The following is a 14,393-nucleotide window of genomic DNA, read 5'->3' on the forward strand; positions in this document are numbered from 1 at the left end:
TGTTGTGCCTGTGAATAGGCAGCCAAGGGAAGGTGAACACCAGCAACAGCTTTCAGGGCTGGCACCTTCCTTGCTGGAGAAGGAGCAGGATGTTTGGCATTTCAGAAAAAGGCTATGCCGAGAACGAGCGCGATGATTTTTTCCATCTCTGGGAAAGCACAGATCCCCAGTGCTGTTGTGCCTGTGAATAGGCTGCCAAGGGAAGGTGAACACCAGCAAGAGCTTTCAGGTCTGGCACCTTCCCTGTGGGAGAAGTACCCAGACGTTTAACATTTCGGAAACAGGCTCTGCCAAGAACAAGTGCGAGGAGATGTTCTGTCTCTGGGAAAGCACAGATCCCCAGTGCTGTTGTGCCTGTGAATAGTCTGCCAAGGGAAGGTGAACACCAGCAAGAGCTTTCAGGGCTGGCACCTTCCTTGCTGGAGAAGGAGCTGGATGTTTTGCATTTCGGAAACAGGATCTGCCGAGAACGAGCGTGATGAGACTTTCCGTCTCTGAGAAAGCACAGATCCCCAGTGCTGTTGTGCCTGTGAATAGGCTGCCAAGGGAAGGTGACCACCAGCAACAGCTACCAGGGCTGGCACCTTCCTTGCTGGAGAATGAGAGGGACATTTGACATTTGGGAAACAAGCTCTGCCGAGACAACAGCGAGGAGATGTTCTGTCTCTAAGAAAGCACAGAACCCACTGCTGTTGTGCCTGTAGATAGGGCGCCAAGCACCGTGAAGAGCAGCAAGAGCTTTCAGGGCTGGGCCCTTCCTTGTGGGAGAAGGAGCCGGACGTTTGCATTTTCGGCAAAAGGCTCTGCCGCGGCCGAGCGCCATGAGATGTTGCGTCTCTGGGAAAGCACAGATCCCCACTGCTGTTGTGCCTGTGAATATTCTGCCAAGGGAAGGTGAAGACCAGCAACAGCCTTCAGGGCTGGCACCTTCCTTGCTGGAGAAGGAGCTGGATGTTTTGCATTTCGGAATCAGGATCTGCCGAGAACCAGCGCCATGACACGTTCGGTCTCTGGGAAAGCACAGATCACCAGTGCTGTTGTGCTTGTGAATAGCATACCAAGGGAAGGTCAAGAAGAGCAACAGCTTTCAAGGCTGGCACCTTCCTTGTGGGAGATCTAGCCGGACATCTGGCATTTCAGAAAAAGGCTATGCCGAGAACAAGCGAGATGAGACTTTCCGTCTCTGAGAAAGCACAGATCCCCAGTGCTGTTGTGCCTGTGAATAGGCTGCCAAGGGAAGGTGAAGACCAGCAACAGCTTTCAGGGCTGGCACCTTCCCTGTGGGAGAAGTACCCAGACGTTTAACATTTCGGAAAAAGGCTCTGCCAAGAACAAGATCGAGGAGATGTTCCATCTCTGGGAAAGCACAGATCCCCAGTGCTGTTGTGCCTGTGAATAGGCTGCCAAGGGAAGGTGACCACCACCAACAGCTACCAGGGCTGGCACCTTCCTTTCTGGAGAATGAGAGGGACATTTGACATTTGGGAAACAAGCTCTGCCGAGACAACAGCGAGGTGACGTTCTGTCTCTAAGAAAGCACAGAACCCACTGCTGTTGTGCCTGTGAATATTCTGCCAAGGGAAGGTGAAGACCAGCAACAGCTTTCAGGGCTGGCACCTTCCTTGCTGGAGAAGGAGCCGGACATTTGACATATCGGAAAAAGGCTATGACGAGAACGAGCGCCATGAGACGTTCGGTCTCTGGGAAAGCACAGATCCCCAGTGCTGTTGTGCCTGTGAATAGGCTGCCAAGGGAAGGTGACCACCACCAACAGCTATCAGGGCTGGCGCCTTCCTTGTGGGAGATCTAGCTGGACGTTTGACATTACAGAAAAAGGGTATGCCGAGAACAAGAGTGAGGAGATGTACTGTCTCTGGGTAAGCACAGGACCCCCTGCTGTTGTGCCTGTGAATAGGCTGCCAAGGGAAAGTGAACACCAGCAACAGCTTTCAGGGCTGGCACATTCCTTGTGGGAGATCTAGCCGGACGACTAGCATTTCAGAAAAAGGCTATGCCGAGAACAAGCGAGATGAGATGTTCAGTCTCTGGGAAAGCACAGATCCCCAGTGCTGTTGTGCCTGTGAATAGGCAGCCAAGGGAAGGTGAACACCAGCAACAGCTTTCAGGGCTGGCACCTTCCTTGCTGGAGAAGGAGCAGGATGTTTGGCATTTCAGAAAAAGGCTATGCCGAGAACGAGCGCGATGATTTTTTCCATCTCTGGGAAAGCACAGATCCCCAGTGCTGTTGTGCCTGTGAATAGGCTGCCAAGGGAAGGTGAACACCAGCAAGAGCTTTCAGGTCTGGCACCTTCCCTGTGGGAGAAGTACCCAGACGTTTAACATTTCGGAAACAGGCTCTGCCAAGAACAAGTGCGAGGAGATGTTCTGTCTCTGGGAAAGCACAGATCCCCAGTGCTGTTGTGCCTGTGAATAGTCTGCCAAGGGAAGGTGAACACCAGCAAGAGCTTTCAGGGCTGGCACCTTCCTTGCTGGAGAAGGAGCTGGATGTTTTGCATTTCGGAAACAGGATCTGCCGAGAACGAGCGTGATGAGACTTTCCGTCTCTGAGAAAGCACAGATCCCCAGTGCTGTTGTGCCTGTGAATAGGCTGCCAAGGGAAGGTGACCACCAGCAACAGCTACCAGGGCTGGCACCTTCCTTGCTGGAGAATGAGAGGGACATTTGACATTTGGGAAACAAGCTCTGCCGAGACAACAGCGAGGAGATGTTCTGTCTCTAAGAAAGCACAGAACCCACTGCTGTTGTGCCTGTAGATAGGGCGCCAAGCACCGTGAAGAGCAGCAAGAGCTTTCAGGGCTGGGCCCTTCCTTGTGGGAGAAGGAGCCGGACGTTTGCATTTTCGGCAAAAGGCTCTGCCGCGGCCGAGCGCCATGAGATGTTGCGTCTCTGGGAAAGCACAGATCCCCACTGCTGTTGTGCCTGTGAATATTCTGCCAAGGGAAGGTGAAGACCAGCAACAGCTTTCAGGGCTGGCACCTTCCCTGTGGGAGAAGTACGCGGATGTTTAACATTTTGAAAACAGGCTCTGCCAAGAACAAGATCGAGGAGATGTTCCATCTCTGGGAAAGCACAGATCCCCAGTGCTGTTGTGCCTGTGAATGACCTGCCAAGGGATGGTGAAGACCAGCAACAGCTTTAAGGCCTGACATCTTCCTTCCTGGAGAATGAGAGGGACATTTGATATTTGGGAAACAGGCTCTGCCGCGAAAAGAGCAAGGAGATGTTCCGTCTCTGGGAAAGCCCAGAACCCACTGCTGTTGTGCCTGTAAATAGGCTGCCAAGGGAAGGTGAACACCAGCAACAGCCTTCAGGGCTGGCACCTTCCTTGCTGGAGAAGGAGCTGGATGTTTTGCATTTCGGAATCAGGATCTGCCGAGAACCAGCGCCATGACACGTTCGGTCTCTGGGAAAGCACAGATCACCAGTGCTGTTGTGCTTGTGAATAGCATACCAAGGGAAGGTCAAGAAGAGCAACAGCTTTCAAGGCTGGCACCTTCCTTGTGGGAGATCTAGCCGGACATCTGGCATTTCAGAAAAAGGCTATGCCGAGAACAAGCGAGATGAGACTTTCCGTCTCTGAGAAAGCACAGATCCCCAGTGCTGTTGTGCCTGTGAATAGGCTGCCAAGGGAAGGTGAAGACCAGCAACAGCTTTCAGGGCTGGCACCTTCCCTGTGGGAGAAGTACCCAGACGTTTAACATTTCGGAAAAAGGCTCTGCCAAGAACAAGATCGAGGAGATGTTCCATCTCTGGGAAAGCACAGATCCCCAGTGCTGTTGTGCCTGTGAATAGGCTGCCAAGGGAAGGTGACCACCACCAACAGCTACCAGGGCTGGCACCTTCCTTTCTGGAGAATGAGAGGGACATTTGACATTTGGGAAACAAGCTCTGCCGAGACAACAGCGAGGTGACGTTCTGTCTCTAAGAAAGCACAGAACCCACTGCTGTTGTGCCTGTGAATATTCTGCCAAGGGAAGGTGAAGACCAGCAACAGCTTTCAGGGCTGGCACCTTCCTTGCTGGAGAAGGAGCCGGACATTTGACATATCGGAAAAAGGCTATGACGAGAACGAGCGCCATGATATGCTCCGTCTCTGTGAAAGCACAGATCCCCAGTGCTGTTGTGCCTGTGAATAGGCTGCCAACGGAAGGTGACCACCACCAACAGCTATCAGGGCTGGCGCCTTCCTTGTGGGAGAGCTAGCTGGACGTTTGACATTACAGAAAAATAGTATGCCGAGAACAAGAGTGAGGAGATGTACTGTCTCTGGGTAAGCACAGGACCCCCTGCTGTTGTGCCTGTGAATAGGCTGCCAAGGGAAAGTGAACACCAGCAACAGCTTTCAGGGCTGGCACATTCCTTGTGGGAGATCTAGCCGGACGACTAGCATTTCAGAAAAAGGCTATGCCGAGAACAAGCGAGATGAGATGTTCAGTCTCTGGGAAAGCACAGATCCCCAGTGCTGTTGTGCCTGTGAATAGGCAGCCAAGGGAAGGTGAACACCAGCAACAGCTTTCAGGGCTGGCACCTTCCTTGCTGGAGAAGGAGCAGGATGTTTGGCATTTCAGAAAAAGGCTATGCCGAGAACGAGCGCGATGATTTTTTTCCATCTCTGAGAAAGCACAGATCCCCAGTGCTGTTGTGCCTGTGAATAGGCTGCCAAGGGAAGGTGAACACCAGCAAGAGCTTTCAGGGCTGGCACCTTCCTTGCTGGAGAAGGAGCTGGATGTTTTTCATTTCGGAAACAGGATCTGCCGAGAACCAGCGCCATGAGACGTTCGGTCTCTGGGAAAGCACAGATCCCCAGTGCTGTTGTGCCTGTGAATAGGCTGCCAAGGGAAGGTGACCACCACCAACAGCTACCAGGGCTGGCACCTTCCTTGCTGGAGAATGAGAGGGACATTTGACATTTGGGAAACAATCTCTGCCGAGACAACAGCGAGGAGATGTTCTGTCTCTAAGAAAGCACAGAACCCACTGCTGTTGTGCCTGTGAATATTCTGCCAAGGGAAGGTGAAGACCAGCAACAGCTTTCAGGGCTGGCACCTTCCTTGCTGGAGAAGGAGCCGGACATTTGACATATCGGAAAAAAGGCTATGACGAGAACGAGCGCCATGATATGCTCCGTCTCTGTGAAAGCACAGATCCCCAGTGCTGTTGTGCCTGTGAATAGGCTGCCAAGGGAAGGTGACCACCACCAACAGCTACCAGGGCTGGCACCTTCCTTTTGGGAGATCTAGCTGGACGTTTGACATTGCAGAAAAAGGGTATGCCGAGAACAAGAGCGAGGAGATGTACTGTCTCTGGGTAAGCACAGGACCCCCTGCTGTTGTGCCTGTAAATAGGCTGCCAAGGGAAGGTGAAGACCAGCAACAGCTTTCAGGGCTGGCACCTTCCTTGCTGGAAAAGGAGCCGGACGTTTGACATATCGGAAACAGGCTCTGAAGAGGACAAGCTCGATGAGATATACTGTCTCTGGGAAAGCACAGATCCCCAGTGCTGTTGTGCCTGTGAATAGGCAGCCAAGGGAAGGTGAACACCAGCAACAGCTTTCAGGGCTGGCACCTTCCCTGTGGGAGAAGTACGCGGATGTTTAACATTTTGAAAACAGGCTCTGCCAAGAACAAGATCGAGGAGATGTTCCATCTCTGAGAAACAACAGATCCCCAGTGCTATTGTGCCTGTGAATGACCTGCCAAGGGATGGTGAAGACCAGCAACAGCTTTAAGGCCTGACATCTTCCTTCCTGGAGAATGAGAGGGACATTTGATATTTGGGAAACAGGCTCTGCCGCGAAAAGAGCAAGGAGATGTTCCGTCTCTGGGAAAGCCCAGAACCCACTGCTGTTGTGCCTGTAAATAGGCTGCCAAGGGAAGGTGAAGACCAGCAACAGCTTTCAGGACTGGCACCTTCCTTGATGGAGAAGGACCCAAAAGTTTGGCATTTCGGAAACAGGATCTACCGAGAACCAGCGCCATGAGACGTTTGGTCTCTGGGAAAGCACAGTTCCCCAGTGCTGTTGTGCTTGTAAATAGGCTGCCAAGGGAAGGTGAACACCAGCAACAGCCTTCAGGGCTGGCACCTTCCTTGCTGGAGAAGGAGCTGGATGTTTTGCATTTCGGAAACAGGATCTGATTAGAACAAGCGCCATGACACGTTCGGTCTCTGGGAAAGCACAGATCCCCAGTGCTGTTGTGCCTGTGAATAGGCTGCTAAGGGAAGGTGAAGACCAGCAACAGCTTTCAGGACTGGCACCTTCCTTGCTGGAGAAGGCGCTGGATGTTTGGCATTTCGGAGAAAGGATCTGCCGAGAACCAGCGCCATGAGACGTTCGGTCTCTGGGAAAGCACAGATCCCCAGTGCTGTTGTGCCTGTGAATAGGCTGCCAAGGGAAGGTGACCACCACCAACAGCTATCAGGGCTGGCGCCTTCCTTGTGGGAGATCTAGCTGGACGTTTGACATTACAGAAAAAGGGTATGCCGAGAACAAGAGTGAGGAGATGTACTGTCTCTGGGTAAGCACAGGACCCCCTGCTGTTGTGCCTGTGAATAGGCTGCCAAGGGAAAGTGAACACCAGCAACAGCTTTCAGGGCTGGCACATTCCTTGTGGGAGATCTAGCCGGACGACTAGCATTTCAGAAAAAGGCTATGCCGAGAACAAGCGAGATGAGATGTTCAGTCTCTGGGAAAGCACAGATCCCCAGTGCTGTTGTGCCTGTGAATAGGCAGCCAAGGGAAGGTGAACACCAGCAACAGCTTTCAGGGCTGGCACCTTCCTTGCTGGAGAAGGAGCAGGATGTTTGGCATTTCAGAAAAAGGCTATGCCGAGAACGAGCGCGATGATTTTTTCCATCTCTGGGAAAGCACAGATCCCCAGTGCTGTTGTGCCTGTGAATAGGCTGCCAAGGGAAGGTGAACACCAGCAAGAGCTTTCAGGTCTGGCACCTTCCCTGTGGGAGAAGTACCCAGACGTTTAACATTTCGGAAACAGGCTCTGCCAAGAACAAGTGCGAGGAGATGTTCTGTCTCTGGGAAAGCACAGATCCCCAGTGCTGTTGTGCCTGTGAATAGTCTGCCAAGGGAAGGTGAACACCAGCAAGAGCTTTCAGGGCTGGCACCTTCCTTGCTGGAGAAGGAGCTGGATGTTTTGCATTTCGGAAACAGGATCTGCCGAGAACGAGCGTGATGAGACTTTCCGTCTCTGAGAAAGCACAGATCCCCAGTGCTGTTGTGCCTGTGAATAGGCTGCCAAGGGAAGGTGACCACCAGCAACAGCTACCAGGGCTGGCACCTTCCTTGCTGGAGAATGAGAGGGACATTTGACATTTGGGAAACAAGCTCTGCCGAGACAACAGCGAGGAGATGTTCTGTCTCTAAGAAAGCACAGAACCCACTGCTGTTGTGCCTGTAGATAGGGCGCCAAGCACCGTGAAGAGCAGCAAGAGCTTTCAGGGCTGGGCCCTTCCTTGTGGGAGAAGGAGCCGGACGTTTGCATTTTCGGCAAAAGGCTCTGCCGCGGCCGAGCGCCATGAGATGTTGCGTCTCTGGGAAAGCACAGATCCCCACTGCTGTTGTGCCTGTGAATATTCTGCCAAGGGAAGGTGAAGACCAGCAACAGCTTTCAGGGCTGGCACCTTCCCTGTGGGAGAAGTACGCGGATGTTTAACATTTTGAAAACAGGCTCTGCCAAGAACAAGATCGAGGAGATGTTCCATCTCTGGGAAAGCACAGATCCCCAGTGCTGTTGTGCCTGTGAATGACCTGCCAAGGGATGGTGAAGACCAGCAACAGCTTTAAGGCCTGACATCTTCCTTCCTGGAGAATGAGAGGGACATTTGATATTTGGGAAACAGGCTCTGCCGCGAAAAGAGCAAGGAGATGTTCCGTCTCTGGGAAAGCCCAGAACCCACTGCTGTTGTGCCTGTAAATAGGCTGCCAAGGGAAGGTGAACACCAGCAACAGCCTTCAGGGCTGGCACCTTCCTTGCTGGAGAAGGAGCTGGATGTTTTGCATTTCGGAATCAGGATCTGCCGAGAACCAGCGCCATGACACGTTCGGTCTCTGGGAAAGCACAGATCACCAGTGCTGTTGTGCTTGTGAATAGCATACCAAGGGAAGGTCAAGAAGAGCAACAGCTTTCAAGGCTGGCACCTTCCTTGTGGGAGATCTAGCCGGACATCTGGCATTTCAGAAAAAGGCTATGCCGAGAACAAGCGAGATGAGACTTTCCGTCTCTGAGAAAGCACAGATCCCCAGTGCTGTTGTGCCTGTGAATAGGCTGCCAAGGGAAGGTGAAGACCAGCAACAGCTTTCAGGGCTGGCACCTTCCCTGTGGGAGAAGTACCCAGACGTTTAACATTTCGGAAAAAGGCTCTGCCAAGAACAAGATCGAGGAGATGTTCCATCTCTGGGAAAGCACAGATCCCCAGTGCTGTTGTGCCTGTGAATAGGCTGCCAAGGGAAGGTGACCACCACCAACAGCTACCAGGGCTGGCACCTTCCTTTCTGGAGAATGAGAGGGACATTTGACATTTGGGAAACAAGCTCTGCCGAGACAACAGCGAGGTGACGTTCTGTCTCTAAGAAAGCACAGAACCCACTGCTGTTGTGCCTGTGAATATTCTGCCAAGGGAAGGTGAAGACCAGCAACAGCTTTCAGGGCTGGCACCTTCCTTGCTGGAGAAGGAGCCGGACATTTGACATATCGGAAAAAGGCTATGACGAGAACGAGCGCCATGATATGCTCCGTCTCTGTGAAAGCACAGATCCCCAGTGCTGTTGTGCCTGTGAATAGGCTGCCAACGGAAGGTGACCACCACCAACAGCTATCAGGGCTGGCGCCTTCCTTGTGGGAGAGCTAGCTGGACGTTTGACATTACAGAAAAATAGTATGCCGAGAACAAGAGTGAGGAGATGTACTGTCTCTGGGTAAGCACAGGACCCCCTGCTGTTGTGCCTGTGAATAGGCTGCCAAGGGAAAGTGAACACCAGCAACAGCTTTCAGGGCTGGCACATTCCTTGTGGGAGATCTAGCCGGACGACTAGCATTTCAGAAAAAGGCTATGCCGAGAACAAGCGAGATGAGATGTTCAGTCTCTGGGAAAGCACAGATCCCCAGTGCTGTTGTGCCTGTGAATAGGCAGCCAAGGGAAGGTGAACACCAGCAACAGCTTTCAGGGCTGGCACCTTCCTTGCTGGAGAAGGAGCAGGATGTTTGGCATTTCAGAAAAAGGCTATGCCGAGAACGAGCGCGATGATTTTTTTCCATCTCTGAGAAAGCACAGATCCCCAGTGCTGTTGTGCCTGTGAATAGGCTGCCAAGGGAAGGTGAACACCAGCAAGAGCTTTCAGGGCTGGCACCTTCCTTGCTGGAGAAGGAGCTGGATGTTTTTCATTTCGGAAACAGGATCTGCCGAGAACCAGCGCCATGAGACGTTCGGTCTCTGGGAAAGCACAGATCCCCAGTGCTGTTGTGCCTGTGAATAGGCTGCCAAGGGAAGGTGACCACCACCAACAGCTACCAGGGCTGGCACCTTCCTTGCTGGAGAATGAGAGGGACATTTGACATTTGGGAAACAATCTCTGCCGAGACAACAGCGAGGAGATGTTCTGTCTCTAAGAAAGCACAGAACCCACTGCTGTTGTGCCTGTGAATATTCTGCCAAGGGAAGGTGAAGACCAGCAACAGCTTTCAGGGCTGGCACCTTCCTTGCTGGAGAAGGAGCCGGACATTTGACATATCGGAAAAAAGGCTATGACGAGAACGAGCGCCATGATATGCTCCGTCTCTGTGAAAGCACAGATCCCCAGTGCTGTTGTGCCTGTGAATAGGCTGCCAAGGGAAGGTGACCACCACCAACAGCTACCAGGGCTGGCACCTTCCTTTTGGGAGATCTAGCTGGACGTTTGACATTGCAGAAAAAGGGTATGCCGAGAACAAGAGCGAGGAGATGTACTGTCTCTGGGTAAGCACAGGACCCCCTGCTGTTGTGCCTGTAAATAGGCTGCCAAGGGAAGGTGAAGACCAGCAACAGCTTTCAGGGCTGGCACCTTCCTTGCTGGAAAAGGAGCCGGACGTTTGACATATCGGAAACAGGCTCTGAAGAGGACAAGCTCGATGAGATATACTGTCTCTGGGAAAGCACAGATCCCCAGTGCTGTTGTGCCTGTGAATAGGCAGCCAAGGGAAGGTGAACACCAGCAACAGCTTTCAGGGCTGGCACCTTCCCTGTGGGAGAAGTACGCGGATGTTTAACATTTTGAAAACAGGCTCTGCCAAGAACAAGATCGAGGAGATGTTCCATCTCTGAGAAACAACAGATCCCCAGTGCTATTGTGCCTGTGAATGACCTGCCAAGGGATGGTGAAGACCAGCAACAGCTTTAAGGCCTGACATCTTCCTTCCTGGAGAATGAGAGGGACATTTGATATTTGGGAAACAGGCTCTGCCGCGAAAAGAGCAAGGAGATGTTCCGTCTCTGGGAAAGCCCAGAACCCACTGCTGTTGTGCCTGTAAATAGGCTGCCAAGGGAAGGTGAAGACCAGCAACAGCTTTCAGGACTGGCACCTTCCTTGATGGAGAAGGACCCAAAAGTTTGGCATTTCGGAAACAGGATCTACCGAGAACCAGCGCCATGAGACGTTTGGTCTCTGGGAAAGCACAGTTCCCCAGTGCTGTTGTGCTTGTAAATAGGCTGCCAAGGGAAGGTGAACACCAGCAACAGCCTTCAGGGCTGGCACCTTCCTTGCTGGAGAAGGAGCTGGATGTTTTGCATTTCGGAAACAGGATCTGATTAGAACAAGCGCCATGACACGTTCGGTCTCTGGGAAAGCACAGATCCCCAGTGCTGTTGTGCCTGTGAATAGGCTGCTAAGGGAAGGTGAAGACCAGCAACAGCTTTCAGGGCTGGCACCTTCCTTGCTGGAGAAGGCGCTGGATGTTTGGCATTTCGGAGAAAGGATCTGCCGAGAACCAGCGCCATGAGACGTTCGGTCTCTGGGAAAGCACAGATCCCCAGTGCTGTTGTGCCTGTGAATAGGCTGCCAAGGGAAGGTGACCACCACCAACAGCTATCAGGGCTGGCACCTTCCTTGCTGGAGAATGAGAGGGACATTTGACATTTGGGAAACAATCTCTGCCGAGACAACAGCGAGGAGATGTTCTGTCTCTAAGAAAGCACAGAACCCACTGCTGTTGTGCCTGTGAATATTCTGCCAAGGGAAGGTGAACACCAGCAACAGCTTTCAGGGCTGGCACCTTCCTTGCTGGAGAAGGAGCAGGATGTTTGGCATTTCAGAAAAAGGCTATGCCGAGAACGAGCGCGATGATTTTTTCCATCTCTGGGAAAGCACAGATCCCCAGTGCTGTTGTGCCTGTGAATAGGCTGCCAAGGGAAGGTGAACACCAGCAAGAGCTTTCAGGTCTGGCACCTTCCCTGTGGGAGAAGTACCCAGACGTTTAACATTTCGGAAACAGGCTCTGCCAAGAACAAGTGCGAGGAGATGTTCTGTCTCTGGGAAAGCACAGATCCCCAGTGCTGTTGTGCCTGTGAATAGTCTGCCAAGGGAAGGTGAACACCAGCAAGAGCTTTCAGGGCTGGCACCTTCCTTGCTGGAGAAGGAGCTGGATGTTTTGCATTTCGGAAACAGGATCTGCCGAGAACGAGCGTGATGAGACTTTCCGTCTCTGAGAAAGCACAGATCCCCAGTGCTGTTGTGCCTGTGAATAGGCTGCCAAGGGAAGGTGACCACCAGCAACAGCTACCAGGGCTGGCACCTTCCTTGCTGGAGAATGAGAGGGACATTTGACATTTGGGAAACAAGCTCTGCCGAGACAACAGCGAGGAGATGTTCTGTCTCTAAGAAAGCACAGAACCCACTGCTGTTGTGCCTGTAGATAGGGCGCCAAGCACCGTGAAGAGCAGCAAGAGCTTTCAGGGCTGGGCCCTTCCTTGTGGGAGAAGGAGCCGGACGTTTGCATTTTCGGCAAAAGGCTCTGCCGCGGCCGAGCGCCATGAGATGTTGCGTCTCTGGGAAAGCACAGATCCCCACTGCTGTTGTGCCTGTGAATATTCTGCCAAGGGAAGGTGAAGACCAGCAACAGCTTTCAGGGCTGGCACCTTCCCTGTGGGAGAAGTACGCGGATGTTTAACATTTTGAAAACAGGCTCTGCCAAGAACAAGATCGAGGAGATGTTCCATCTCTGAGAAACAACAGATCCCCAGTGCTGTTGTGCCTGTGAATGACCTGCCAAGGGATGGTGAAGACCAGCAACAGCTTTAAGGCCTGACATCTTCCTTCCTGGAGAATGAGAGGGACATTTGATATTTGGGAAACAGGCTCTGCCGCGAAAAGAGCAAGGAGATGTTCCGTCTCTGGGAAAGCCCAGAACCCACTGCTGTTGTGCCTGTAAATAGGCTGCCAAGGGAAGGTGAAGACCAGCAACAGCTTTCAGGACTGGCACCTTCCTTGATGGAGAAGGACCCAAAAGTTTGGCATTTCGGAAACAGGATCTACCGAGAACCAGCGCCATGAGACGTTTGGTCTCTGGGAAAGCACAGTTCCCCAGTGCTGTTGTGCTTGTAAATAGGCTGCCAAGGGAAGGTGAACACCAGCAACAGCCTTCAGGGCTGGCACCTTCCTTGCTGGAGAAGGAGCTGGATGTTTTGCATTTCGGAAACAGGATCTGATTAGAACAAGCGCCATGACACGTTCGGTCTCTGGGAAAGCACAGATCCCCAGTGCTGTTGTGCCTGTGAATAGGCTGCTAAGGGAAGGTGAAGACCAGCAACAGCTTTCAGGGCTGGCACCTTCCTTGCTGGAGAAGGCGCTGGATGTTTGGCATTTCGGAGAAAGGATCTGCCGAGAACCAGCGCCATGAGACGTTCGGTCTCTGGGAAAGCACAGATCCCCAGTGCTGTTGTGCCTGTGAATAGGCTGCCAAGGGAAGGTGACCACCACCAACAGCTATCAGGGCTGGCACCTTCCTTGCTGGAGAATGAGAGGGACATTTGACATTTGGGAAACAATCTCTGCCGAGACAACAGCGAGGAGATGTTCTGTCTCTAAGAAAGCACAGAACCCACTGCTGTTGTGCCTGTGAATATTCTGCCAAGGGAAGGTGAACACCAGCAACAGCTTTCAGGGCTGGCACCTTCCTTGCTGGAGAAGGAGCAGGATGTTTGGCATTTCAGAAAAAGGCTATGCCGAGAACGAGCGCGATGATTTTTTCCATCTCTGGGAAAGCACAGATCCCCAGTGCTGTTGTGCCTGTGAATAGGCTGCCAAGGGAAGGTGAACACCAGCAAGAGCTTTCAGGTCTGGCACCTTCCCTGTGGGAGAAGTACCCAGACGTTTAACATTTCGGAAACAGGCTCTGCCAAGAACAAGTGCGAGGAGATGTTCTGTCTCTGGGAAAGCACAGATCCCCAGTGCTGTTGTGCCTGTGAATAGTCTGCCAAGGGAAGGTGAACACCAGCAAGAGCTTTCAGGGCTGGCACCTTCCTTGCTGGAGAAGGAGCTGGATGTTTTGCATTTCGGAAACAGGATCTGCCGAGAACGAGCGTGATGAGACTTTCCGTCTCTGAGAAAGCACAGATCCCCAGTGCTGTTGTGCCTGTGAATAGGCTGCCAAGGGAAGGTGACCACCAGCAACAGCTACCAGGGCTGGCACCTTCCTTGCTGGAGAATGAGAGGGACATTTGACATTTGGGAAACAAGCTCTGCCGAGACAACAGCGAGGAGATGTTCTGTCTCTAAGAAAGCACAGAACCCACTGCTGTTGTGCCTGTAGATAGGGCGCCAAGCACCGTGAAGAGCAGCAAGAGCTTTCAGGGCTGGGCCCTTCCTTGTGGGAGAAGGAGCCGGACGTTTGCATTTTCGGCAAAAGGCTCTGCCGCGGCCGAGCGCCATGAGATGTTGCGTCTCTGGGAAAGCACAGATCCCCACTGCTGTTGTGCCTGTGAATATTCTGCCAAGGGAAGGTGAAGACCAGCAACAGCTTTCAGGGCTGGCACCTTCCTTGCTGGAGAAGGAGCCAGACGTTTGGCATTTCGGAAACAGGATCTGATTAGAACAAGCGCCATGAGACTTTCGGTGTCTGGGAAAGCACAGATCCCCAGTGCTGTTGTGCCTGTGAATAGTCTGCCAAGGGAAGGTGAAGACCAGCAACAGCTTTCAGGGCTGGCACCTTCCTTGCTGGAGAAGGCGCTGGATGTTTGGCATTTTGGAAACAGGATCTGCCGAGAACCAGCGCCATGAGACGTTCGGTCTCTGGGAAAGCACAGATCCCCAGTGCTGTTGTGCCTGTGAATAGGCTGCCAAGGGAAGGTGACCACCACCAACAGCTACCAGGGCTGGCACCTTCCTTTCT

Source organism: Harpia harpyja, chromosome 9 (assembly GCF_026419915.1).
Source record: "Harpia harpyja isolate bHarHar1 chromosome 9, bHarHar1 primary haplotype, whole genome shotgun sequence".
Lineage (NCBI taxonomy): Eukaryota > Metazoa > Chordata > Aves > Accipitriformes > Accipitridae > Harpia > Harpia harpyja.